Below are 27,671 nucleotides of genomic sequence, written 5' to 3'. Positions count from 1 at the left end.
CCCTCCATAGTCCCCTCCCACCTCCTCCAGCCCCCCCAACTCCTTACTCATGGCACTGGAGCCCTGCAGCCTGGAGCCCCATGTTCAGCACCAAGGTGAGGGGCCAACCATAGAGACACTCTGGCAGCCAGAGCACCTCCATGGAGGACCCAGCCTCCAGTTGCCTCAGGGCACAGTCCGGGACTGTGCCCTGCTCCACTTTTTTAACTTCATTTCTTTTAGACCCCTGGATATCCAGGGGTCTAATTTTCTCCCCGCACTGCAAACTTGCACTGCTGGGAACATTTTTTCATTCCTGCATGTGCCCCTTGCCCTATCTCAAAGGGGTTTGAGACAGGGCAAGAGGCACATGCATGCTTGTCTGGACACGTCCATTGGGGCTACAGCAAATCACCTGCTTAACCCATACAAACAGTGAGATGTGAGCTGCAATGATAAGGCTACATATACTGTACTTTCACAAGACAGTAGTAGAAGTAAAGTGAACGCAGCTAGCAGTACAGTTGTACCCCGAATATGCTGTTCAATAATAGCACTTGGCAGGGCGATACTGAGTGATGCCACTCTTGCTCTGAGCACTCTATCTACTAAGCCTGAAGCACTAGAGCCACTAAGGTGGAGGTGGAGTACTAAGGTGGCTCCAGTACACACCAGTAAAACTCTGCTTCTCACAAGCCCTACTCGACATTCCACATGCATAATAGTAAGCATAGAACATCAATCCAAAACACACTCCTAAAGTTGTTTCTTTACTTTCTCAAGTAGCTTCCATGTCGACTCATTTTGCTCCCCTTTGCTAAAGAATTATATTTTTGTTCCACCAAATCTATAACATAAAGAAATGGAATAAATAACACTTCTGAAGAGGCAGTTTTATTGGAAGTCCATACCTTATATCTGACTGAATGAAAGCCAAAAGGTCACTGATACTGTCACGTTAAAAAAGGCTGACAACTAATCTGAAAAACACATCTGCAGCCTCAGAGCTCACTTAGATTCCTATTGTATTTCTTCAGAATGTGCATAGCATATTCTTTTATATGTATGTGCAGTGTCTTGTATTTTTGTTCTCTGGGATTTAGGATTGTTTTACAGTCTGTTTTTGCAGATACTTGGTGTAAACCTGACCTCCCAGAGCTGACTTACTGTGTTTGCTTGAAAGACTTCCTGAAAATATTTTTTCTGGACTGAATAAGGGATTATTTAAAACGTTCACAGTCTCCATTTCAATAGGAGATGAAGTAAAAATTAGGAAAGGCCCTCAGAATTTGGCTTCTGGCAAAGGAGATTAAGAACAACCAGAAGAGGTTCTATAAGTATGTTGACCAAAAAAGAAGGACCAAGAAAGCTCTGTTAATGAGCCAGGGGGAACTCTTAACAGAAGATGCAAAGGAGGCAGATCTATTCAACAGTTACTTTGTCTCAGTCTTCACAAAAAATAAACTACAGCCACACACCTACTAAGGATTATCTGGAGAAGGAAGGAAGCAAGTTTATGGAGGAGGTAACAAAAGAGAGAATCAGAGCACTCTTGAAAGGTTTCAATGAATTCAAGTCAGCAGGGCTAAATGAACTTCATCCCAGGGTACTGAAGGAACTGGCAGAGGTGATCTCAGGGCCCTTGGCAATGATCTTCATGGAGTCATGGCAGAAGGGTTAAGTACCAGAGAACTAGAAAAGGGCAAACATACTTCCCCTCATTAAAAAAACCAAAAAGGAGGAACTGGGAACTAAAGACCAGTTAGCCTTACATTAATACCTGGGATGTTACTGGAGCACATCCTAAGGAAGGTCATTTGCAAGAATCTGGAGGAGGAAAGACTGATTATAAGCAGCCAGCATGGATTTACAAAGAACAAATCATGCCAAACAAATTTGATCTCCGTCTTTGACAAAGGAACTACTTGGGTGGATGAAAGGAATGCTGTGCATATAGTGTACCTGGACTTCAGCAGGTCTTTTGACAAAGTCCCACACAAACTTCTCATAAACAAACTGGAGAAACATGGGGTAGATAAAACTACTAAAGGTGGATAGATAACTGGCTCAATAGCAGCAAGCAAAGGGTAATTATTAACTGTCCAGGTTAGAATGGCAGATAGTTTTGAATGGCATCCCATCAGGGTCTGTCTTGGGCCCAGTGCTGTTCAACATGTTCATATATAGTTTGGATGCTGGCATAGTAAACTTCCTGAGCAAGTTTGCAGCTGACATGAAACTGGGTGCATCTTCATTAATATGCCATAGTTACTGCTCATTATGTTTAGTACTTGGATGATCAAGTACTAAATCAATGCACAGTAACTCACACTACTGTGCAGTAGCCTAATACTACTGCACAGTAGCATATTAGCATGAGGTTGTGCTTGGCACTCTACTGTGCAGTGTTATTAGGCTACTGCATAGTTAGTGTCTCATGTAGACACACCCACTAAGAAGGACTGTGAACAGACTGAAGGATGCAAGCACAATTTAGAAGGATATCAGCAGATTGGAAAGTTGAACTACAGCTAGCAGGATGAAGATCAATGAAGACAAAAGCAAGGTGCTACACTTTAGAAGGAATAATCTAAAACACAAATATAAAATGGGTGACAGCTGGCCAGATGTCAGTACTACAGAAAAAGACTTGGGAATCTTGGTAGATCACCAATTCATTATGAGCCTGCAGTGTAACCTTTTTTGGCAATCCCTCATAGTCAAGGATGAGTGTCTTCCATGATTGTCTTATCTATGCATCTGAAAATGGATGATGAGGCCTATCTAGGATCAACAGAGTCTAGTGTAGTTTGGACATGCTTTTCCATTTCCATGTGCAGTGGGTGGCACTGGATTTTTTATTTGGTCCATGACATGCTTTTTCTGCCACTTCCACTTTTCCATCTCCTGTTATTGTCAGAAGGTTTCAAAATACTGAGATCCCTGCAGTAGACTTCCTCTATTTGGGGCAGTTCTGGGCAATAGTCTTCCACAAGTTGACATCAATGTTGCTTTTTTTTTTTTAAGTTGGCCTTAAGGACATCCCTGAAGTGCTTTCTCTGCCCTTCTCTTGAGCATATGCCATGGCTGAGCTGGGAGAATAAAACTTGCTTCAGGAGTCTGGAGTCAGACATCCAGGTGACATGGTCTGCCCAATGAAATTGATTCCAGATGATCATTGCCTTAATACTCATGGTGTTTGCTTGCAGGAGAATGCTAACATCTTCCAGTCTTCCACAAGCAGCATTGATGATACTTCGCCAACAACTTTAGATGGCTCCTGTATGTTGTCCACAACTCAGCTCTGTACAGCAAGGTGGGAATCATGACTGCTTGATAAACCATGAGCTTGGTTTCAGATCTGATGTCACAATCTTCAAACACTCATTTCTTCAGGAATCCAAAGTCTGCACTTGCACATTGGAGACAATGTTGGTTTTTTTCATCCATGTCAGCCTTCTGTGAGAGATGGTTTCCAAGGTATGGGAAATACTCAACATTCTGCAGTGTCTCAACATGGATCTGGATTACCATGGGGACTGTTTATTCATAGCTTCTTGGTGAAGGAACTTAGTCTTCTGAATGTTAAGCATCAGTCCCATTTTTGTATGCCTTGGTAAAGACATTGACAATTGCCTGAAGGTCTACTTCCAAGTAAGCACGCACTACAGCATCATCAGCGTACTGGAGCTGAATGATTGTGGTCAGTGTGATCTTGGTTTTGGCTCAGAGTTGGCTGAGATAAAACAGCTTACCATCCATTTGGTAGTTTAGCTCTACTCTGGCTGGAAGCTTATTGGTGGTGAAATGTAACATCATGGCAAGGTATATCGAGAATTTCGGAGCAATGACGCAGCCTTGCTTAACTCCCACCTTAACTTAAAAGGGATCTGTGATAGATCCATTACTGAGAACCACTGCTTGCATGCCATCATGGAGCAGGCAGAGAACGGTGACAAATTTCAGTGGGCATAGGTACTTTGAAAAGATCCTCCACAATGCTTCTTGGCTGACAGAATCAAAAGCTTTTGTGAGGTGAAATAAGGCCACGTAGAGAGGCTTATGTTGTTCCCAGCATGTCTTGTGCAGCTGGCAAGCTGTGAAGATCATGTCAATTGTGCCTCTTGATGCCCTAAAACCCACAATGAGATTTTGGGAGAAGCTCTTCAGCAAGTGAAAGGAGACAGTTCAGATGGGTTCTCACAATGATCTTTCCTGTGGTAGGCAGCAAGGTAATTCCTCTTTAGTTCCCACAGTCAAACTTGTCTCCTTTCCTGAAGATTGTCATAAGCATGGCATCCCTCAGGTCACTAGGATTTCCTAACATTCCGATTCTTAGGTCTCAAGGGGGTTGGTCCCCAAGCGCTCGGACCATAGATGGTTTTTGTGGCACTGAAGACACCACACATATCATGGATGTCAGGCAGATGTTGAATCTCCTTAGCCTTGTCCTCCACCATTTGTTTTTCATATCACATATCTGCCTTTGGACCTCTGCCTTGGCTTGCTGGAGATTCAATTTCTTTTGCTTGGAGCAGGTGTCATTTTACCAAGCACAAAATGCCTTGTGCTTGCAATCGATCAACTCTTGGATCTCCCGGTCATTCTCATCAAATCAGTCTTGATGTTTTCTTGTAGAGAATACAAGTGTCCCTTCACAGGCGCTGATGATGGTGGCCTTGAGGGCACCCCACAAGCTGCTGTCATTCTCCCATTGTTGTTGAAAAAAATGCAGTGTAATACATCTTCACAAAAGGTGAATGTAGTTTTGGCCTGCAGCAATAGAAGCATTAGGTGCAAGATATAGGAGGTGATAATGCCTCTCTACTCAGCACTGGTTAGTCTTCATCTGGAGGACTGTAGTTCTGGGATCCTTATTTTAAAAAGGACAAGGAGAAGTAAGAGAGGGTCCAGACGCAGGTAACCAAAATGATAAAGGGCTTGGAAAACAAGTACGAGGCAAGACTGAAAGAGCTAGGCTGCCATAAAAAAAAAGGAACACACCTTTCCTCTCTTGATGAAGAGAGGAGGATGCACACCAATGGCTTGAAGTTGCAGCAAAGTAAATTTAGATTGGATAGCCAGAAAAACCTTTTCACTGTTAGAATAGTGAGGCAGTGAATAAGACTGCCTAGGGAAGCTGTGGAGTCTCCATCACTGGGGCTGTTCAAGAAGAAGTTGAGGTTGGACAGCCATTGGTCAGAGATGATTTAGACATAGCTATGCCTACATTCTACTAGGCATAGTTATGCCCATGTTCTACCCTTGTTTCTGGGCTTTTCTGTTTGCCTCTGTGCCCCCTCCTCCCCCCTTTCTGCTACATGTGTCAGGGTGTTTTTAAGACTTCCTCAGAGGCATTGGGTATTGGCTACTGCAAGGGTTGGAGACTTTGACTGGTTATGTCAATGCTCCTACTGGGAGGCTCCTGGCTAGAGGGTCTTGCCCCTCCACTCAGGATCAAACCGATTATCCTTTTTGGGTTCAGGAAGGAATTTTACGCCATGGTCAGACTGGTATGGATTGTGGGAGGTTTTGCCTTCTTCTGTAGTGGAGGCTATGGCCCTCTACCTGGGATATCTTGAGTATATCCTGACAACATTTAATAGAGGCAGGACATTGGTTGCAATGCTCCCCACCCCCCTCCCCACCGCTTTACATGTGGTAGATTACAGTGTTAGGTCTGTGTTGTATCAGAGTTGCCAGTGGTCTTATGTACCATTTAGATTATGGATTGTATATGACGTTTTAGATAGGGATCCTTCCTCAGGCAAGGGGTTGGACTAAATAACCTCTGGAGGTGCATCTACACATGCAATAAATGCGAAGAAATAAACTCCATCACAATTTGCACTGGAGTACACTGTTCCCAGGCACAGCATCTGCACATGCACCTAGGACAGCAGCAGTTTGAGCCAGGGTGAAGCAGTCCTGGGCTGGGAGAAGGTTTGCAGGGGGTCAGCTTCAGGCTCTGGGTGGTGGTGCTGGGCAGCAGAGGGGCTGCCTCGGGCACAAGAGTGCTAAAGTGCAGAACCATGCAGCAGGCAGGTCCCACACATTGTGCTCCAGCCAGCCCCTGTCACCATCTACATGTGCATTTTGGTGGAGTTAAGTACTCTACCATAAGATAATACTGTCCCCAATAGTATTATCTTATGGCAGTGTAATTAATTTTTTGCACCCTAATACCAGCACATATGTAGATGGTGACTCTTTACTGCTGAGCTAATTAGTCAACTTGGCACATGTAGATGCACCCTATAATTTTATGATTAAACATTTAACTACTCACACAGAGAACTATTTAGCCAAATAAGTTATAAGAATTTGTAGATAGATATGTTTCCAGGAATAGACCCTATTAGCTTAATTGTTCTAGTCTAAAGCCAAGATTTTAAAAGTGGCTAGTGATCCTGAGTGCTTCAGTTTTTGTATGCCCATCTTTAGATACCTTAAAGGAGCTGTATTTACCAAAAGACTTGGCCACTCATTCTCTAAAAATTGAAGACTTTAAAGCTATTTCAAGATGGGTACCCAAAATACTGAAAGACATGCAGAATCTCTAGTCACTTGAAAATCATGGTTCTAAATGTAATTTAAAGCATAGATCCGCACTTTGTACAAAGACAGCTAGAGAAACAAGCACCATCCATCCTGTATTTCCAGTGCTGTTCATTGTTACCACAGATTCCACAAGGTCCTTGCATAGCTATGTACAATAACCAGACTACTGTATGAAGAGCTCTTTTCTTGTATAGACAATAGGAGATTGACTGAAACAGTGAAAATCCTTAAGTAACCCAGAGAAGATCTGAGGTAATTTGCCTAAATAAAACTGAATAAGGAGCTTGTGATCTTCCACAGAATTATTATTTTTCTACATAAAACTTGTTCTGTCATGGTAATAAACAAGACCAGGCAAAGTCAAATATACCTGTTAGAACCCATTTCAGTAGAAAGGCTACTTATAAAACTATCTGAGGTACTCTACTCTCCATCAAGTTTAACTCCTCAAGGCCACAACCATAGATGCATAATAGTCACTCTAAGCTGTTGCTAGGAAGCATACATTCTATAAAGAAAAAAGTACCTTGCAGTATCTATTTTGTTCACTGTTGCTTTATACACAGCCACACATAAATAGCGCACATGCACAAAGATTTTCAAAGGAGGTTTCTGGAATGAATGGTAGCTGAATGCATTGTTCAGTGTCCTTGAACTAGTTGAACTGTTTTCAAACTAGGAGGTGATGGTTATAACTAGAGATCTGAATAGTCAACTGCCTTTATGGGTATTTAAGCTGTATTGAGACTATAGTTGCAGCAAGAAGTTTAACCATTGGGATTAAACTTTGGGAAGGAGGTGAGCAGCTCACAGTGGTGAAAGAACAGGTTAGATTTAGAAAAGTTGGATCCGTAAAAGTCCATGGGGCTGGACGCGATGCACCCGAGAGTGCTGAGGGAATTGACTGATGTGATGCAGAGCTTCTGGCCATTATCTTTGAAAACTTATAGTGATCAAGAGTGGTCCAGGATAATAGGAAAAGGGCAAATATAGCACCCATCTTTAAGAAAGGGCAGAAGGAAGATCCAGGGAACTACAGGCCAGTCATCCCCAATGCAGTCCCTGCAAAAATCATGGAGCAGGTCTTCAAGGAATCAATTTCTAAGCACTTGGAGAAGAAGAAGGTGATTAGGAACAGACAGCATGGATTCACCAAGGGCAAGTCATGCCTGACCAACCCAATTGCCTCCTATAATGAGATGACTAGCTCTGTGAATGCAGAGACATGATATATCTTGACTTTAGCAAGGCATTTGATATGATCTCAGACAACATTCTTGCAAGCAAGCTAAGGAATATAGCAGGGGTAGGCAATTTTTTGGCTGGAGGGCCACTTAAGTTACAGTGAGCTGTGGAGGGCTGCACATATAAAATATTTTAGAAGATATCATTTTAACAAATTATAGATAAAAAACAAATCATATACTAAAAGTCCAACATCTACTAAAACATACTTCAATTTTATTGAAAAAATAATGTTTGTCCTGATTTATTCATAGATGGTAAGACTGGAAGGGACCTTGGAAGATCATCAGGGCCAGTCCCTTGCACCAAGCAGGAAAGATAACTGGGGGCCAGGTGACTCTCTAGTCTCCTCTTGAAGATTTCCAGGGTAAGTGATTGCACCACCTCTGGAGGGAACTTATTCCACAGTCTGGACACACTGGCTGTAAAGAAGTTTTTCCTAATGTTGAGCCTGAATCGATCTTCCAGGAGATTGTGGCCATTACTCCTGGTTTTCCCCTTGGGTGCCCTGGTGAACAGTTGCTCACTAAGCCCTTGATGTACTCCTCTAATGTAGCAGTAAGCTGCTACCAGGTCCCCTCTCAGCCTTCTTTTCTTCAGGATCAAGAGCCTCAGATTCCTCAGCCTTTCCTCGTATGGCTAGCCTTTTAAGACTCTGATCATACAGGTGGCTCTTCTTTGGACTCTCTCAAGTTTGTACATGTCCTTGTTAAAGTGTGGTGCCCAGAACTAGATGCAGTACTCCAGCTGTGGTCTCACCAACCCTGAGTAGAATAGAAGAATCACCTCCTTGGTTTTGCTGGAGATACATCAATCGCTGCATGACAGAGTATTATTTACTCACTGGCTACAGCATCACACTGCCAGCTCATATTTATACTGTGGTCTTTTATTACCCCCAGGTCCCTTTCACTCATGGTGCTAGTCAGTTTGGTACCACCAAGCCTGTAGGTGCATTGGTGGTTGCTCGTCCCAAGGTGGAGCACTTTACATTTCTCAACATTGAACGTCATCAGATTCTGATCCTCCCAACTTGCTAGCCTGTCTAGGTTCGCCTGTATCTGTAGCCTATTTTCAAGCGTGACCACACTTCCCCATAACTAGGTGTCATCCATGAACTTGGCCAGTGAGTTCTTTATCCCCACATCCAAATCAGTAATAAAGATGTTGAAAAGTACTGGACTGAGCAATGACCCCTGCAGGACACCACTGCCCACTTCTCACCAGGATGACAGATCCGTTCACTATGATTCTCTGGGTCCTATCCTGAAGCCAGTTTCTCACCCACCTGACTGTCTCGGAGTTAAGTCCACAATCCTCCAATTTTCTCATGAGGATATCATGGGATACGAGATCTAAGGCCTTTTGGAAGTCAAGGTATACAAGGTCAACCTGCTCTCTCATGTCCATGTGGCAAGTTACCTGGTCATAGAAGGAGACAAGGTTGGTAAGGCAAGACCTGCCTGCGACAAAGCCATGCTGGCTGTGATTCAGAATCTTACCTTCTGCAAGCATATTGCAGATAGGCTCCTCAATGAACATTTCTAGGATTTTCTCTAGGATGGAAGTTAAGCTGATTGGTCCTCCCTCCTGTCCTTGTTCTGGATGGCCACAACACTGGCCCTCTTCCAGTCCTCAGGGACTTCTCCAGAGCACCACAAGTTGTGGAAGTTTTGCCAGGGGTTCTGCAATGACTTCGGCCAGCTCCTTCAGCATTCTTAGATGAAGATCATCCAGTCCTGCTGACTTGTATACATCTAATTGTATTAATTGGTCATACACCAATTCTACAGCAATAGTAGGAAGGAGATTATTCCTACCATGCTCATCCTCTACTCTACCTGGTGTGGTTTTCCTCTTGGTCCAGTGAAAGATCAAGGCAAAGTAGTCATTACGGAGTAAGGCTTTCTCCTGGGTACCAATAACCAGCTCTCCTGAGTTATTGAGTAATCGCCCTACACTCTCATTTGTTTTCCTCCTGTTCCCTATGTACCTGAAGGACTTTATGTTGTCATTGATTCCCATTGCTAATCTAAGTTCAGTTGCCACTTCAGCATGCCTTATCTGTTCCCTGCAAATGCAGACCATCATGGAATAGTCCGCCTTGGGGCCCAACCTCAAGCTTCCATTGTTTATAAGCCTCTTTCTTCTTTCTTAAGAAGACTGTGATTTCCATGTTTAGCCAAGAGGGCTTCCCAGCCCTTCTGTTACCCTTTCTCCACATGAGAATGGACAATCCTTCTACTTCAAGGATTGTGTCCTTAAGGAACAACCACTCTTCATGCACATCTTTTGCCTTCAGTTCCTGGTCCTGTAGCACTTGGCCTACTAGTGATCTAAGCTTGTAGAAATTTGCATTTTTGAAGTCCAAGACTTCAATCCTGCTATCTGATTTGTCTGCCTTATGTCAGACAGTGAACATGATGGTTTCATGGTCACTGTTGCCCAGACTTCCCTGTATATTTAAGTTGGTCACAAGGTCGCCTCCCTTGGGCAGGACCAAGTCTAGCAGACTGTCACCTTTGGTTGGCCCATTCAACTCCTGAGTCAGGAAGAGCTCCTCAACACAGGTCAGGAGGGATCGCGAGCGATCCAACTTGGCCAAGTGTTCCTCCCAGGAGATGTCTGGATGTTGTCCTGTAGGGGCAGGCCAACTCTCAGGATCTCAAAATTGTGCTGTTAGATGGGAGGGTGTAACACAATTGCACATACACACACACACACACACACACACACCAATTAGGCGCATACACGCACTAGGCACATACTCACACTAGGCGCATACACACCCATGATTAACAGTCTACATGCATGCACACCTATCACCAATTCAAGCGCATACACACTATACACACCAAAAATTAGACAAAAATCAGTTGTCAATACCCACACACCCAATACACATACACAGATCACTAGCTTGTATATCACGCACACAATGATATATACATATACAGTAAAAGCTCTGGTAATCAGCACCTTACAAGCCAGCATGCTCTGTTAACGGGCATACCAGCTTGTAAGGTAAAGTGAAACCAGAAGTGCCCACCATGGCACTTCCGGTTTCTCTGAGCCCCCACGGCCTGGGGCAAAGCAGCCTGCGCTGCTGAGCCCCCATGGTCTGGGGGCAGAACAGACTGTGCAGGGCCTGCCTCCCTGTCCCATGGGGCCTGCAGGGCCTGCAGGAGGGCTGGAGATGCCATGGGAGAGGTGGCAACGCCCCAGACATAGTGGGAGAAGTGGCAGCCTGAACAGGCAAGGACACCTGTTTGGGCAGCTCAATTAACCAGCATATTTTGTTATCCAGCATCCCCCATTCCTAGGGCATGCTGGATAACAGAGCTTTTACTGTATATGTATATATATATGCCAGTTCACACACACACTACCCACCTACACATATACACAGGTGAGTTCCTAACTTGGGTGGTGTGGTGTATATGTGTGTGCTTAGGGTATTTGGGATACCTAGAGTGGTGGTGACTATGGGAGGGGAATTTAAGAGAGTCTGATGGAGGGATGATGATTGTTGAATTTCTGATAGAACTCAATCAGAGGCTGCAGGTTTTCAATCCAAATAATGAAGATTGCCACCTCACCAATCTTAAAAAGGCTTTCATCCAACAAGGACACTCCTCCAGAGAGATAGATCACATATTTGAAGGAACCACCTGGATACCACGTGAAGAATTCCTACAGTACCGAAGAAAACCCCCCTATAAATCACACACCACTGGTTATGACATATCACCCCTCCCTCGAACCCATACAGAAAATCCTAAAACCATTGCAACCCATATTAGAAAGAAACCCTATTGTTAAAGAGATTTTCCCAGAACCATCCATCCTAGCCTTCAAACAAGCACCAATCCTCGCTAACCTCATCACCAGAAGCAAACTTCCTCAGGCCCAGAACAAACCGAATGGATCCAGACCAGGCTGTGACAAGCAATACAAAACCTGCCAACACATCTCCACCACCCCCACAATTATTATACCCCACAACAGAGCCATCAGCATCCCTGCATCTTACAGCTGCACCTCCAGAAATGTAATATATCTTATCCAACGCACCAAATTCCCTAATGGAAAATACATAGGAGAGACCAAACAACAACTGCGCACCAGAATGAATGCACACCAGAAATCCATCAAAGACAAGAATACCCAATTACCTGTGGGGGCACATTTCTCACAAGAAAACCACTCTCTCACCAATCTCTCAGTGCTTATCCTCAAAGGAAACTTACAAAACACTTCTCAGAGACAAGCCTATGAACTTCACTTCATCAATCTGGATACAAAAAATCACAAACTAGATATAGACATTGGATTTATGACACGTTATAACCTGCTTGACATCCGACTCCCCAGGTACCTCTCCACTATTTAACTGCTACATTCACCCCCCTTTTCTCCCCCACCAACCAGCCTGTCTCTTACCCACCGACTCCTCAATTTACATCTTCATTGACTGCCTGTCTTGCATGCATACCAGCCCAGCCTTTGGCTTCTTTACTATGGATTTCATCCAGGAAGAGCAAACACCTACTGCAGAAACTCCCTCAGCCTGACAAGGGGTGTTTAAACCTGAAAGCTTGCTAAAAAAAAATGTTCCCATCTATTTAAGTTGGTCTAATAAAAGATATCAGATTCACCCAAAGAACCTTGTCTGCCTATGTCCTTAGACCAACACAACTACAACCTACAACCCTGCAAAATCAAATCTTACTCTTGTATACTGTGTCCAAGGGTGTTTGGTGGGATATGGGGTATGTGTGTGTGGGGGGGGGGCGGCGGTGTGCACCTGTGTGTGAAGGCAGCCTACACACTAGGCCCCAGGAGCCAGTCAGGGGTGGGGGGAAGGGGAGGAGTAGGGGCATGTGCGCAGAGCTCTCATGGGCAGTGAAAATGCAGATGCAGGTACAGATGCATACCACACCTTCCCCATGTGGCTCACAGTTGCCCTGTGGCGCTCTGCATGGGGCTGTGTGGATACTGCTCAGCTCCCTACATCTCCAGAGGCTCCTCCCTCCTTCTGCCCCTGCTATGCCACTCCAGGCTGGAGGGGAAGCTGCATTTGGGTGGCTCCTGACTCAGCACACAGGGCTTCAGCTCCAGCTCCTGGCTGCCTTCTATCCACTCAGCCACCTTCCATCCAATGGCTGCAGCTGAGGCCAGTGGGTGTGGTCAAGAGCACAGTGCAGGCTGCCCTGGGTGGGAGTATTTGGGGCTTGACCCCACACAGAATAACATGGGGGCAGCCACAGGTGGCTCCAATCAATTGGCAGGCACCCTCTCACAGGCTGGATCCAATCAGTTGGTAGGCCAGATCTGTCCTGAAGGCTGTTTTTCCCAACCTTGAAGTATGGGTTGGTTGGATGAATGGACTGTAAGGAGGATAGAAAACTGGCTGATCATCAGACTTAAAGGGTAGTAATCAATGACTTAATGTCCAGTTGGCAGGTGGAATACCCAAGTCCTGGGGCCAGTTTTGTTCAGTATTTTCATCAACAATCTGGAAAAAAGGTGGAATGCACCCTCAGCAAGTTTGTGAATGAAACAAAGCTGGGTGATGTAGCTATCCTGGGGGTAGGGCTACGATTTTGAGAAACCTAGACAAATTGGAGAATTGGACCAAAAGAAATCTCATGTAGTTCAGTGAGGAGAAGTACAGAGTCTTGCACCTAGAATGAAACAATTCCATGCACTAATACAGGCTGGGGACCAACTGCCTTAGCAGCAGCTCTGCAGAAAAGGACCTGGGGGTTACAGTGGACAATAAGCTGGATATGAGCCAACAGTGTACCCTTGTTGCCAATAAGGCTAATGGCATATGGGGCTGTATTAGTAGGAGTGTCACCAACAGATTGAGGGAAGTGATTATCCCCTTCTATTCAGCACTGACAAAGCCACAGCTGGAGAATTCTGTCCAGTTTTGGTCCCCCCAGTACAGAAAGGATGTGGGCAAATTGGAGGGAGTCCAGTAGAGGGCAGCAAAATGGGTAGGGGCCTGAGGCACATAACTTATGAGGAGATGCTGAGGGAATTGTGTTGGCACTGTATTTAGGACCCAGATGCCTTATTCTGGGAGGACCCCAAACCCTCAAACTGATCACAACCTTGCCATTCAATAATAGGGAAATTTACTGATATGCAGTGATGACAGAAAAGAATAATACAAGCAATTCTAGAGCTACCAATCCTAGGGCTGTCATCAGAGTCAAGATACATCTGGCCAGGACATGAACTTCACTCTGAGGTTCTCTCTTGTCATATGTCAGCAGCCTGGAGGTCAGAGGTCAAGTCCCCCCTCCCACCTCCTCCCCTCATGGGGTGGATGAGATAGATTGATGGTATGCCCTCTGTTCATGTGCCTTGGGTTCCCCTCTCAGGGATGGAGACCCTTTGTTGCTCTACAGTCTGCTTTTGTATTCTTTCTCCCTCCTGATGACTCTTCATCTATGACTATCACTGACTGGTCTCTCTGTGGTCATATACTGTCCATGTTCTGTTCTGTCAGCATATTCCTTTGTTTCACAAGCCCATCACATGCACACATCCTAATTTGAGCTTTCCAGGTCTTCTCCTAATTTGGTCTGTTTCCCCAAAACCAGAACCTCAGGCCCTGCACTCTCTTGGGCCTTGTGAGCTGGTGTCACCTTATCTCATGTTATAGAGATGCATGCACCTTATCTCACCTTATGTGCACCTTATCTCATGTTATAGAACAGTGTGGTATAAGCCCACAATTTCCCAGGCTATGCGTATATCCATTGGCCTTGTCGTATTAGACACCCTGTCTGCCTTAAAGGCTGTGAGAACTGTGTGACCAGGCCTTTAGCAATGAATTAAACCTTGCTGCCACCCTGGACTATTGTTCTAATGCATATATATATTACCTATGAGCTAATTCCCCAAAACAAACCTCTAAATACCATTTTCTCGCCATCAACTGGGCTTATTAAGTCTGAAGAGAAGACTGAGAGGGGATTTAATAGCAACCTTCAACTATCTGAAGTTTATTTCCAAAGAATGAGGATGTGTATTCGACTAACAAGGTTGTATGAAAACATGCTGAATGCTGACACTTGAGCTCTGCAAAAGAACATTTGTTCCCACATAGGATTTAAAAATCTCAGCACCAACCACTGCATTATGCTTACTGACACAACTCTGAGGGATGTCATACTACTTGAGTTGTCTAGTGCACTTGTTCACTAACTATTCAGTTTCCAACTTTGCTCTGATATCAGACATCCAGTGAAATGTCCTTTTCTTTTATCACTTTCAAGACATTTGTCCATAACCAGCCAACAACTAAATTGACTAGATATACTTTCTTAACTTTGTTTTACTTCTGTGTGGATGTTGTTAGTTATGTCTTACTTTCTTTGTATGTGTGGCAAAGTGGGAACTCCCTGACCGGCCACAGTGCTGGCCCCACTTGACTCTGGGCACACCACCCACCTGTCTCTCCTGCCATGCCTTATTGTAATTAATTAAGTTGTTAATTAAGGCGGGAGGCTGCCCATTTCTTGCCCCAGTGCCAGGGGGCACTATCTGTGGCTCCGTTCCTCGCCTACACTGCAGCCCAAGCCTCGCAGATGGCATCCAGATGACACACTACTCCCGGCCTACAGCTGGACCAAGCTTAGCCCTCATTGTCAGGCCACAAACGCACACACATTCATACTACCCTCCTCTCACTCGGGCCTCACACACTCCACCCCCTCTTACTGGGTCTCTTTCACGCCTCAACACCTTGTACTGACTTGCTCCCTCTTGGAGCGGACCTCTTAGGCCATAGGCTTTAGCTAGCTCATACCTTGGGTGGCAGACGTACCATCTTTTGGGTCTCTCCTGTGACCCTCACTGGGGTAGTGGCCAGCCAATTACCTGACTGGATCTAAGCTTGTCCTGGTCCCTTCTGGGGCAACTCTATGCATTCAGACAAACTGGGCTGCCAGCCCTCTGGTGTTCCCCTCACTGGGACTCCTCATCTCTGCACCCTCACTGGGGGTCCACATCTCACACCACCCCCTCACTGAGCCCTCTCCCCCTTACTGGGGCTCCACATCTCTATTCCCTCACTGGGGCTCCAGACCTGCCCCCTCACTGGAACTCCACATCTCCACCCCCCTCACTGGGGCCATGGGGCTTACCTGTCCAGTGGGCTCAGGTGGCCACAGCCATGCCTGGCCCCCACGCTTGCTCCTCGGGGTCTTGCACCCCACAGGGCTCAGGTGGCTGCAGCCATGGCAGGCCCCCAACTACCTCCAATGATAAATGACCCACCGAAAGGTGAGGCCTGGGGTTATGGCACCCCTACCCACCTTTGACCAGAGTGGTAACTGGCCTGGCATTTCCTGGGGGGTCCCGCACCACTGAGAGCACCACCAGGCCACCCAATCCCAGCAAGGTGCAGTTTTAGGTCATGCCCAGGACCAGGAGCCTCCAAACCATCCCCTACAGCTCCTGCCCTTACCTCCAGGATGTTGCATGCAGCATTGCAGCTAGGCAATGTTACCTGCTGGCTGCTTGACTCTGCTCTTAAAGTGGCAGGCACCAACAGTGACCTACCACAATATGTTTTCCTTAGTTCTGGTCATTTTTGTGTTTAATAGTTAACTTGATCTTGATCAAGTTGTTACCATGTTCTGTTACTCTATCTATGACAAAATGTAGTGCCCTTTTCCCTTTCATTGTTACAGACAGCAATAATTTTTATCTTTGATGAAGCTGTTTCAACTCATCTCTGTCTTTATGATTCTTTTTCTTAAGATCAAGTGTTACTGCTGTAGCAGCAGTTCACCAGGGATTAACTATTTCTGGAATTATTTCAGTAACTCAACTAGGCCTTTGTACTTTGGACAAAGACAGTGTCTCCCACTATAGCTATTCATACTACTCTGGCACAAGACTTATTGATGGCAGGAAGGCAATGATTACAGGTGTCACAAGGGTATACAGATAGTGAAAGTCATAGATTCTCAGATGTCTTTTTCTTATTCTACTACAGAAAGGTATTATAAGGGAATTCTATTTTGAGGCTTTCATATTTATAATTAGATTGCCAAAGAGGAGGAAAATAAATTATACAGTCCATACAATACACTTACACTTGATGCCTTATACATAGATTTCTGCTCTGTAAGGCAAAGGTAACATGATAACATTGTGTAATTTCTGATGAATAATAGCTATGCCAGTACACAGGTATTTTCTGAATCATTCCTCCATATTTATTTATGAACCAAATCATTCATACTCTTATTCCAAACTACTTTACTTACAATTGGATGGAAAATGTAGCTGCACAACATGAGTACCAAGCCAGAAAGTGTTTAATACTTGTTAATGTATTTGTCCCATCTATAAAGAAAATTCAATAGTAAAAGAAAATGTTAAACAGTGTGCCATTAAAATGATGTGTCTAACTAAAAATGTATATACCCCAGTTAATTCATGACTGCAGGGCATCTAATACAACTGCAATAAATGTGTTAAGCACACACAGCTTAATAACAATATATTATGTTGTTAAGCTTTAGTTAGTAGTTACTAAGCTTATATTTCTGTATTATAATATGCCTGGCAACAACTTCTAGAATATTTTCACACAGAGAGAATCCAGAAGTCTCTAGAGACTTTTAGAAGAAGTTAGAATGAAAAGAGCTGCCTATTGCACATTGTTGTTAAAAATTATTTAAAACCTCAAGAACATAAATTCTCTTTAGATCACAGCAGCATATTAGGTCATCTGTGAGTACTTTGTTCCAGATATCAGCTCTGGAGGGTACTGGCAGAAAAACATGGCTTTTGCATAAGTTTCCTTCCTGGTATCAAGAATGAATAATGTGGGACTCGGATAAAGTGGCTAACTCTAGGAACTATGGACCCTATCATCATCCCTGTTACTGTGGCCCTACAAAACTGAAAGGGAAAGACTCTGGTTCTATTCTATTCCTGAGATTATCCAGAAGACAAAGACACCTGGAACAAACAATTAAATCACCAAAAGTGCATGTGGCTCTAGGTTGGCAGTTTTATGAGAGAACTCAAGCTTCAGAATATGTACATAAACCAGTATCAGTGGCTTGAAGTATAAGCAAATCAAGACTTCCATCTTATTTCAGACAGAAGGCATCATAGTATATGCATTCTGGTGTGCTTTGGATTGGTACTGCCCTATACAGAAGAGTGAAACATAGAACCTGCTTCCTCCCTCATAAAAAGGTGATGGTGGAGAGAGTAGAACCACTGAGAAAAAGCCTACCTGGCTAAACTTGATTTTAACTGCCAGTTACTGAGGAATGCTCAAGACCCCAATAGGCAGACCAGCTTTGTTCATTTGGAACTTTATTGCAAGACTTTAAAAAAAAGTGCATTTGGACCTGATCATCAGACCTCTGGACTAAAGTTGGATTCTCTGAAACAGGAACCTATAGATGGATTGTACTTTAAAAGCATATGGACTAGGCCTTCTGTAAATATTGGATCTCTTCAATGCTATTATGAGTAATTTCCACAAAGTATCTTACTCCCCACGTACATATGGAATGGAATTCCATGAAGCAGAATAATTTCTGTACAGAAATTTTACAAGGGTGTTATGATTCATTCATATTGTAACACTGAGTTAGCACCATATAGAAAACTAGAACCCAACACACACAACATCCATTTGAGACTAGTAGAGATCTTTAAGTTCTGTGCAATTAACAGTGTAACACAGATTTCTCTATCAAATACTACTGCTACTGTTCCCGAACTGTTCCATCCAGCCTGCTAGTAATCCAGTGGGCTACCAGAAATTTGCAGGGGGGAGGCAGGGAGGAATGGCATGGCTAGTGGGGCATGGCCTGCCTCACAATTCAGGATCCCTGAACACCTGGACATGACTACTTGCATCAGGGGATGAGCTAGGGCCCCTCAGCTCTGCAGCAGTCCAGATCCCTATTGCCACTTGCCCCAAGACCCACAATTGGCCCCACAGACCTGGCCCAGGGCTCTGGGTAAATTTGACATCCCTCCTTTGTATAATAGCTATTCCTGCGTATGTAAGGAAATGTCTCATAATGATAAAAAGCACTCTTATACAGACATGTTCCCCACTTAAAGCTGTATGGGTAAAACTCTATCAGTAATAAAACATACCACAAATCAAAGTGGTATATATACAGCATTAAAAATGTGTGTATAGACCAGGTCTAAAGCCAAAGAGACTTTGACCCTGTCCAGACTGGAAAAAATATATGTATAGGTATGTATAGAGGTCTGCATAGTCAATACATTAGTTAAAACATGGTAACTGATATGTTTTAATCACTAGTTATCACCTAGTGTAGCCAAAAATGATAGGCTTTCAATTGGTATTGAATTTAGTAAGCCCAGTCTTGATCAAAAAAATTATACTCATAGTTACTATCTTTGTCTATACTAAGCAATGAGTGGTATTTAAAATGTGTTAATTAACTTGTTATTTAATACATTTGATTAAAAAAACACTTTGTTTTTGTCAGGGCCACTTATTATCTATCCAAATATCCATGAATTACTGTTAGAAATGTATTGTGTGCACATGTAAAAAAAAAGAAAGGAAAACTCAATATTACCTTGCAAAATAAAAAGCCCTACTCTGAGGTAAATCTATGACCAGGTTAACAGATTTTCATAAATTCAGAGATTTTTAAGGCTGTGAAAAGGGCAGTGTATTAATTTATTTTGATCTCCAACATAACACAAGCCAACACCATAATTTATCTGTCAATCTCATATATATCTATTCTATTTGAATATATTTCTATTCAGCTTCCAGATTACTGCACTTGGAAACACAGTTTGGGGAGGAGGTGAATAGCCAACAGTGGCACAGGAATAGGTTAGGGACAATTTAGAAAAGCTGGACATATAACAAGCCCATGGGGCTGGATGGGATGCACCTGGGGGTGCTCTGAGAGTTGGCTGATGATTGCAGAGCCACTGGCTATCATCTTTTAAAATACATGGCAATCAGGAGAGGTCCTGGACATCTTGAAATAGACAAATATAGTGCCCATCTTTAAGAAAGGAAAGAAGGAGCATCTGGGGAACTACAGATTAGTCAGCCTCACCTCAGTCCCTGGAAAAATCAGGGAGGAGGTCCTCAAGGAATCCATTTCTAAGCACTTGGAGGAGAAAGTGGTGATTAGGTACAGTCAGCATGGATTCACCAAGGGCAAGTCATGCCTGACCAACCTGATTGCCTTTTATGATGAGATGACTGGCTCGGGGGATGTGGGGAGACCAGTGGATGTGATATGCCTTGACTTTAGCAAGGCTTTTAATACAGTCTCCATAACATTCCTGCAAACAAGCTAAGGAAGTACAGGTTGGATGGATGGTCTGTAAGGTGATAGAAAACTGAATGGATCATCAGGCTCAGAAGGTAGTAGTCAATGGTTCAATGTCTAGTTGGCAGCCAACATCAAGTGGAGTGCCCCAGGAGTCAGTCCTGGGGCCGGTTTTGTTTAATACTTTCATTAATGGCCTGGAAGGTGGGATAGAGTGCACCCTCAGCAAGTTTGTGAAGGACACTGAGCTGGGAGGAGTAGTAGATATGCTGGAGAGTGCAGCTAGGATTCAGAGAGACCTGGACAAATTGGAGGATTGGATCAAAAGAAATCTCATGAGGTTCAATAAGGATAAGTACAAATTCCTACATTTAGGATGGAATAATCCCAAACACTGATAACAAAGAGAGGATCAACTGGCTAAGCAGCAGCTCTTCAGAAAAGGATCTATGGGTTATAGTGGAAAATAAATTCAATAGGAGCCAATAGTGTACCCTTGTTGCAAAGAAACCTAACAGCATCCTGGGCTGAATTAGTAGGAGTGTTGTCAGTAGATTAAGTAATAATTCCCCTTTATCCAGTACTGGTGAGGCCACATCTGGAGTACTGTGTCCAGTTTTGGGCCCCACACTACAGAAATAATGTGGACAAATGGGAGAGAGTCTAGCAGAGGGCAATGAAAATGGTTATAGGGCTGGGGCACATGGCTTCTGAGGAGAGGCTGAGGGAACTGGGCTTATTTAGTCTGGACAAGACAAGACTGAGAGGGGATTTAATAGTAGCCTTCAACTACCTGAAGCATGGTGCCAAAGAGGAGGGAGCTAGGCTGTTCTCAGCAGTGGCAAATGACAGAATAAAGAGTAAAGGTCTCAAGTTGCAGCAAGGAAAGTTTAGGTTAGAAATTAGGAAAGACTTTCTTACTAGGAGGGCAGTAAAACACTGGAACAGGTTACCCGGACAGGTGGGGGAATCTCCATCCTTGGAGGTTTTTAGGACCCAGCTGAGGAGAGCTTTGGCTACAATGGTATAGCTGGGGATGGTCCTGCTTTGAGCAGGGGGTTGGACTAGATGACTCATGAGGTCCCTTCCAACCCTAATTTTCTATGATTTTTGAACTATATAATAAATTCTATTTGTGATTTAAAATCCATATACACTTTCCTGCATATGTCGATAGAAAAGTCTCTTTCCTACACAAGTATATTTAAGAAAGTCTTTAATTAACTTATGGATATTTCCCATTTAAGAACAACACAAACATAAATTGAGTTTTTATACCTTCTTATGATTTAGTAAACATGAATATTACAGCATTTATTAGCATATTACATTTTAATCACATCTAATAAATGTAACTTTGTAAGTACACTCGATGTTTAGAAAAGTGGCTCAATTTGTCTTGCTTTATCACAACTCCTGCACCCCAAGTATCAGCCCACCTTAAAGAGGCTTACCATGATGTTTCTGAATGATGACATTATAAAAATATACTAAGATTCTTACAAGCTGTATATCCATTGGATTTTCAACAGTTTGGTGACAACCCAGTTTCTTTAGAACTGTAAAAAGGCCCTGCTGTTGACCATATCAAAGGCCTTCATCAGATTGATGAAGGCTATATGCAGTGGTATTTGTTTTTCTCTGCACTGCTCTTGTAATTGCTTCCCTGGAAATATATCAATGGTGGAGCATCCTAAGTGAAAACTGCATTGACTTTCAGGATAGGTTCTATCAACTAGAGATTGCAGCCTAGGGAGCATAATGCGAGTGACAACTTTTCTGATGATGTTCAACAGGGAGATACCTCTACAGTTGTCACAGTCACTTCTATCTCCCTTGTTTTTGTATAATTCTAGAAAGTAGGGTTATCCTCTATGGAAGTACCACAACATGTGCAAAAGTTATACGAAGTTTGTCAACATCAATGTAGAAAGCTGGGAGGATTGTGTGGAAACCTGTACAATCTGGAGGGACAGGGTGCAGCACAACATAAGGTAGCTTTGATCCAGACAAGGGAAACATGCTGTAAATTTGGACACTGACTCAGACAACACATGGATCTGCAAAACTTGTAACAAGCTGTGTTGCTCTTGAATTGGGCTTGTCAGCAACAAGCAGATTCATCAGGCACCTCACTAAACTTTTTACGTGTACACCATGATCCAGAGAATTGACAGTTGCCTAGATCTGTTGGATTTGTATCATGTGTTCTGAAACACCAACAAAGAAAAAGGAAGGCTCTGATGTTTGCTATAAAGGCTATAAGTGAAGCAGACACAGAAATTATATAAATGTAGGGCTGAAAGGGAGACCAATAGATCATCCAGGCTATTCCCCTGCTCTGAGACAGGATCAAGAATACTGAGAAAATACATATTCTTAAAAACTTCCAGTGAAGGTGATATCACAGTTTTCATAACTAGTCTGCTCTAGTGCTTAACCATCTTTAGAGAAAGTCTTTCCTAATATCTAATCTAAATCTTCCTTATTGTAAATTAAACTAATCATATCTTGCCCTTTAGTAAAATACTGAGAAGAACTGAGCACTATCCTCTTTATAAACAAAGTTTTACATATTTGAAAACTACCCTTCTCCTTTTCTTCACTAACTAAATCTTAATAACTTTTCCCAGAGAGCATATTTCTAAAATCTGTTACCATTCTTGTTGCTTTTCTTTGGATGCTCTGCAGTTTGTCTACACCTATCCCAAAGTATGGTGCCTAACACTGGACACATTACCCAGCTGACGCTTCAGCATTGTTGAGTTGAGTGGAATAACTCCTATGTCTAATATATGAAGCTCATATTAATGCAAAAAATATATCTTTAATTTGCAACATCTCAGCATGTTGGCTTACATTCCAATCCACTACAACCTCCAGATCCTTTACTAGCCAGTTATTCCACATGTGGTATTTGTACAGTTAAATGATCTTCCTTAAGTGTATAAGTATTACACTTAGCTCAATCTAACCAAGGGTAGGTCAGTCTAAGTGGCTAGGCATGCAAAGCATTCAGAGGGTTTAGGTCACCTAAAAATGGTGCCTCAAAAGTTAACTAGCTTTAGATTGGTCTAGGTTAATTCAATATAAACTTGGTCAACCAAGCCAAAGAACACCTGTATACATTCACAGCATTTCCCCGGGGCTGGGAAAGCCCAGCCACTCAGCACTAGGGCTGAGCACTAGGGCTGTGCTGTTTATACCCTACACCCAACACTGACCAGGATATTTTTAAACCCCCAACACCACCCTCCAACTGGGCAATCCTTCCCTCCTTCTCCCCACTGTAGACCCCACCAGACCCATCAGGCCCCACCAACACCCCCACAGACCCACAGATCTATTTTATTTGGGGCTATTTCACAAATTTATCAGAATCATTTTCAATTTGAATTCAAACCTCCTAAGTGCTTGCAACCCTTCCCTGGTTGCAGTCATCAGCAAATGCTGTAAGTATTCTCTATTTTTTATATTCTCTACTCTATCATCATAATGTACTGGACCCAGTGGAGACTTCTGTAAGACCTCATGTAAGATGTTCTCTTAGCTTGACAACAAAGCCATTGATTGCTACTCTTTGAGTTTATCTTTTTTTTTAAGAAACAGTTTTATGCCCTGTTATGATCATTTTATCAGAACCATATTTCTCTAATTTGCTTGTCAGAATGTCATGTGAGACAGTGTCAAAAGCCGTTGTGAAGTCAAGGTATATCACATCTACCACTTCTCCCTTCCCCTTTAGGCCAGTTACTTATCCTTTCAGAAAAAAATATTAGATTGGCTTGACACAATTTGTCCTTGATAAATCCATGTAAACTCTTCTTATTACCTTATTGTCCTCTAGGTACTTACAATCTCATTGTTTAACAATTTTTTCGAATATCTTTGTGAATATCAAAGCTAGACTGACTGATCTATAAATTTAATTTTCCTTTGCCAAGATTGGTACCATGTTTTCTTTTCTCTGGTCTTCTGAGAATGGTCAATGCTAATGTATATTAAACAACTACTGTATATCACATGGGATCAGACAGACTGTTTACAAGCAAAAGGCAACTTAAAATTGACAGAGATTTATAACATCATATGACTACAAGATAAAAACTTGATAAAAGATAAAAACCAGCTAGAAGGAGATACCATTACTTTAAAGAGACTTTAATGTCCATCTCAACTAAAAATGCTACAGTATCTAAAATAAGAGTTTAAAAGCATTTCAGAATTTGCAACATTTACAGAAAAATACTGCATTTTTTCTTTAAGAATCATTGGCATTGCACTTGTGTAACCCTTCTGCTGAGCACCTGTCAGCAACAAGAAGGGCTGGGCTCAGTTTTGGGGAAAAATATATATTTCACCTTGGCTCGAGCCCCCATCCTCTAGGGTGTCCAATAAAACCAACAACCCTTCCCTCACAAGCAGTGTAAATACAAAATCCAAATGTATTACAAAAAATAAAGAAAAAAACAAAGTAAACACTAACTATAACTTTTAAAACACTATAAACTACAAAACAAGATCTATAGGTGGCACCCTCTTTGAGAGGTTGTACCCATACCGAGGCAGTCTGGGATTTGGGGCTCCCCAATGGGTAGTTTTGGGGGCCTGCACCCCTACACCTGCCCTTCAGCAATGGGCTGGAGAGAGGGACCCACACCAGAGAGTCCTATGAGCTGCCTCATGGTTCACGACACTGCAGGGAGCTGCTAGACACCTTAAGTCCTTCTGTGTGGCAAGGGGCCTCTTGTTGCTCCCTGTGAAGCTATAACACTGATGTCCACTTCCATGTGGTAGTTTTGAGGGGATAACTACAGCTTTTGTCAGCATATCGCACCCCAAAATTTCTAGTCCTAATCCCAGCTCTGCTGGGCAGGAAACTGCAAGAGAACTCAAAGAAAAGGCAGCCAAACAGCAAAAGAGTCTGAACTGCAACCAGCACTAACCATGCTGCTTGGTCAGGACAAAGAACTACAAAAACCACAACAAGTGCCAGGCCCCAACCGTGCCAGACCCAAAGCCAGGCCCAAACATGCAGCAAACATAGAACAGGGGTCAGATACATAGGTATGCTGAGACACAACAGCTGTAAAACAATAAAAGGGGGACTCAGACCTGTCCTACACCAGAGTCTGAACATGTAACAGGAGAGCACCACGCCTATGTGGCTGTGGCCTGGACATTTAATCTCAGATATAGTGTTATGCTGGGACCTAACAGCTATGAAACAACAAAAAAGGGGGCTAGACCTACCCTGGCAAGGGCCTGAACTACAACTAATGCCCAACCATACTGCTTGGTTGACGCGTAAACTGCAAAAGAGACAAAAAAAGGTCCAAGCCTATTTCGCTTGGCCTGAACTATGCCACAAAAAGCTGGCCAAGCCTATACTGCACTGAGGCCTAGAGACATAAGAAGTGCCAGGGTTTCACCCTGGCCCAAATTTGCCAGCCAAGCATATGCCTGGGGTTCAGCCCCACACAGATGGGCTGAAATGAAATAGCTGTGAAACAGCAAAAAGGCCCCAGGCTTATCACTGCAGCCTGGATGTCCCAACCTCAGTTGCAGTCTCACCATGCTGAGACACTGCAATCCCCAACACAGGGGACCAGTAACTGCCAGGACCCTGTTCTTGGTCAGTCTGCACTAGGGATTAACATTCATGGTACCACTCAAGGCCTGAGTGGCCAAAACTGCCAGAAAGACATGCAGCTAGGGTTCAGTGACACAACTGTGCTGAACCCACAAGAAGCTGCAACAGTAACTAAAAATGCCAGGTTCTCAGCTTTGGCCCAGAGCATGCCAGCAAAACTGCCAGGCTCCAACCTTGGCTAGTTTGCTACAGTGAAACTCCCCCATGGCATCATCCCACTCAAAACCCAGAAAAAACAAAAGGGGAAGAAGAAGGAGAGAACAGGGGTCTCAAGCCCTGAGACAGACGTTCTCTTTCTGTACCTGAGGCTTTCCTTTCACATAGCTTCAGTTTGCTTCTCCAGTGAAAAGGGGGGAGACCCCACATGGGGAGCAGGTTTTCTGGCTCCCAATTCAGGTTTCAGCAGCCCCAGGAGGAAAAAAAGAGACCCAGCCCAGGCAGCCTGAACCTTAAATAACTTTTCTGACATCACCACTTGGTCCCAGTCAGAAGCAGCATCATTTGAACACTGGTAATGCAGACCAATCAATTCAAAGGTGGTCAGTGATCCTGGTGAAGCGGCTGGAGTCACCAAACTGGTTCCACAGGCCCCTTGCAGGGAATCTTAAGGTAATGGTCTGGACACAATGGGCCTGGCGGGGGAGGCGGGGTGATTCTCTTTCAGTCCTAGAGGAGGCACAGTATACAGCACAAACAAAGACACAACAATATGAAACCAGAATACACTTTAGCACACACAGCCCCAAGTGTGCCATGTGTGGTAATCATAAAATCATAGAAAATAGGGTTGGAAGGGACCTCAGGAAGTTATCTAGTCCAACCCACAGCACAAAGTAGGAGCACCCCCAACTATACCATTGCAGCCAAGGCTCTGTCCAGTTGGGACCTAAAAACCTCCAAGAATAAGATTTCCCAGCCTCCCTGGGTAGCCTGTTCTAGTGTTTTACTACCCTCCTAGTAAGAAAGTCTTTCATAATAGCTAACCTAAATTTGTCCTTGCTGCAACTTGAGATAATTGCTCCTTCTTCTGTCATCTGCATCCTCTTTGGAACCACCGTCTGAGCCCGACAATCCAGCCAGCTTTCTATCCACCTTACAGTCCAGTCATCCAAGCCATACTTCCTCAGCTTACTTGCAAGAATGCTGTGGGAGATGGTATCAAAAGCCTTGCTAAATTCAAGGTATATCACATCCACTGCTTTCCCTACATTCCCAGACCCAGTCATCTAATCATAGAAGGCAATCAGGTTGGTCAGGCATGACTTGCCTTTGGTAAATCCATGCTGACTGTTCCTAATCACCACCTTCTTCTCCAAGTGCTTAGAAATGGATTCCTTGAGGACCTGTTCCATGACCTTCTCCAGTAGCTGCTCCAGAAACATCTCTCACTTGCACAGTAAGAGAAAGACAATCTTTTTGCAGGGCCACACAAGAACAAATTCCAAACATAGTCTCAATTTGAGCTTTTTCTTGTGCATATTCTAACATTTCTGTGCATAAAATGGGTAGCTGAGCACTGTTACTCACTGGGCACATCTATACATTCATTAATGAGCAGTAGTCACTATGTATTTAATTTAGTATTTGCTTAGTTAAGTACTAACTAAATGCATAGTAACTACAGTTACTGCACGGTAGCACCGGCACACCGTTTTTTAGTGATACGTACTGCACAGTATCCTAATACTGCTGCACAGTAACATATTAGCATGGTTTTTTCCCAACACACTTCTGCACGGTGTTATTAGGCTACTGCACATTAAGCATCTCATGTAGACACACCCACTTATCCACAAACACAGCCGTGTGCATAGGAAAGGGTTAATTTGAAATGAACAGAAATGTGCACAGGAAATCTGAGGGCCTTATGAACATTTGACTTATACTGTGCTGCTTAC

The 27,671-nt window shown here is 43.5% G+C and overlaps 1 long non-coding RNA gene across 10 annotated transcripts in view; it reads right to left on the bottom strand.

The window, feature by feature from the left end:
- Positions 1–27,671, bottom strand: part of LOC109285533 (hypothetical protein) — a 246,556-nt gene that overhangs the window by 58,246 nt on the left and 160,639 nt on the right. The window contains exon 1 of one of the 10 annotated variants that reach the window (XR_009463395.1): positions 17,082–17,162. The exons of 8 other annotated variants lie outside the window; for them this stretch is intronic. This is a non-coding gene — a long non-coding RNA (hypothetical protein). Of the gene's footprint in view, positions 1–16,273; positions 16,359–17,081; positions 17,163–27,671 lie in introns of those variants that run through there. One more of the 10 variants, XR_009463389.1, reaches the window with a different exon arrangement.

This window comes from Alligator mississippiensis, chromosome 1, assembly GCF_030867095.1.
Source record: "Alligator mississippiensis isolate rAllMis1 chromosome 1, rAllMis1, whole genome shotgun sequence".
Classification (NCBI taxonomy): Eukaryota; Metazoa; Chordata; order Crocodylia; family Alligatoridae; genus Alligator; species Alligator mississippiensis.
Note: the sequence above shows the minus strand (reverse complement) of the source record. Positions and strands in the feature narration are given on the sequence as shown.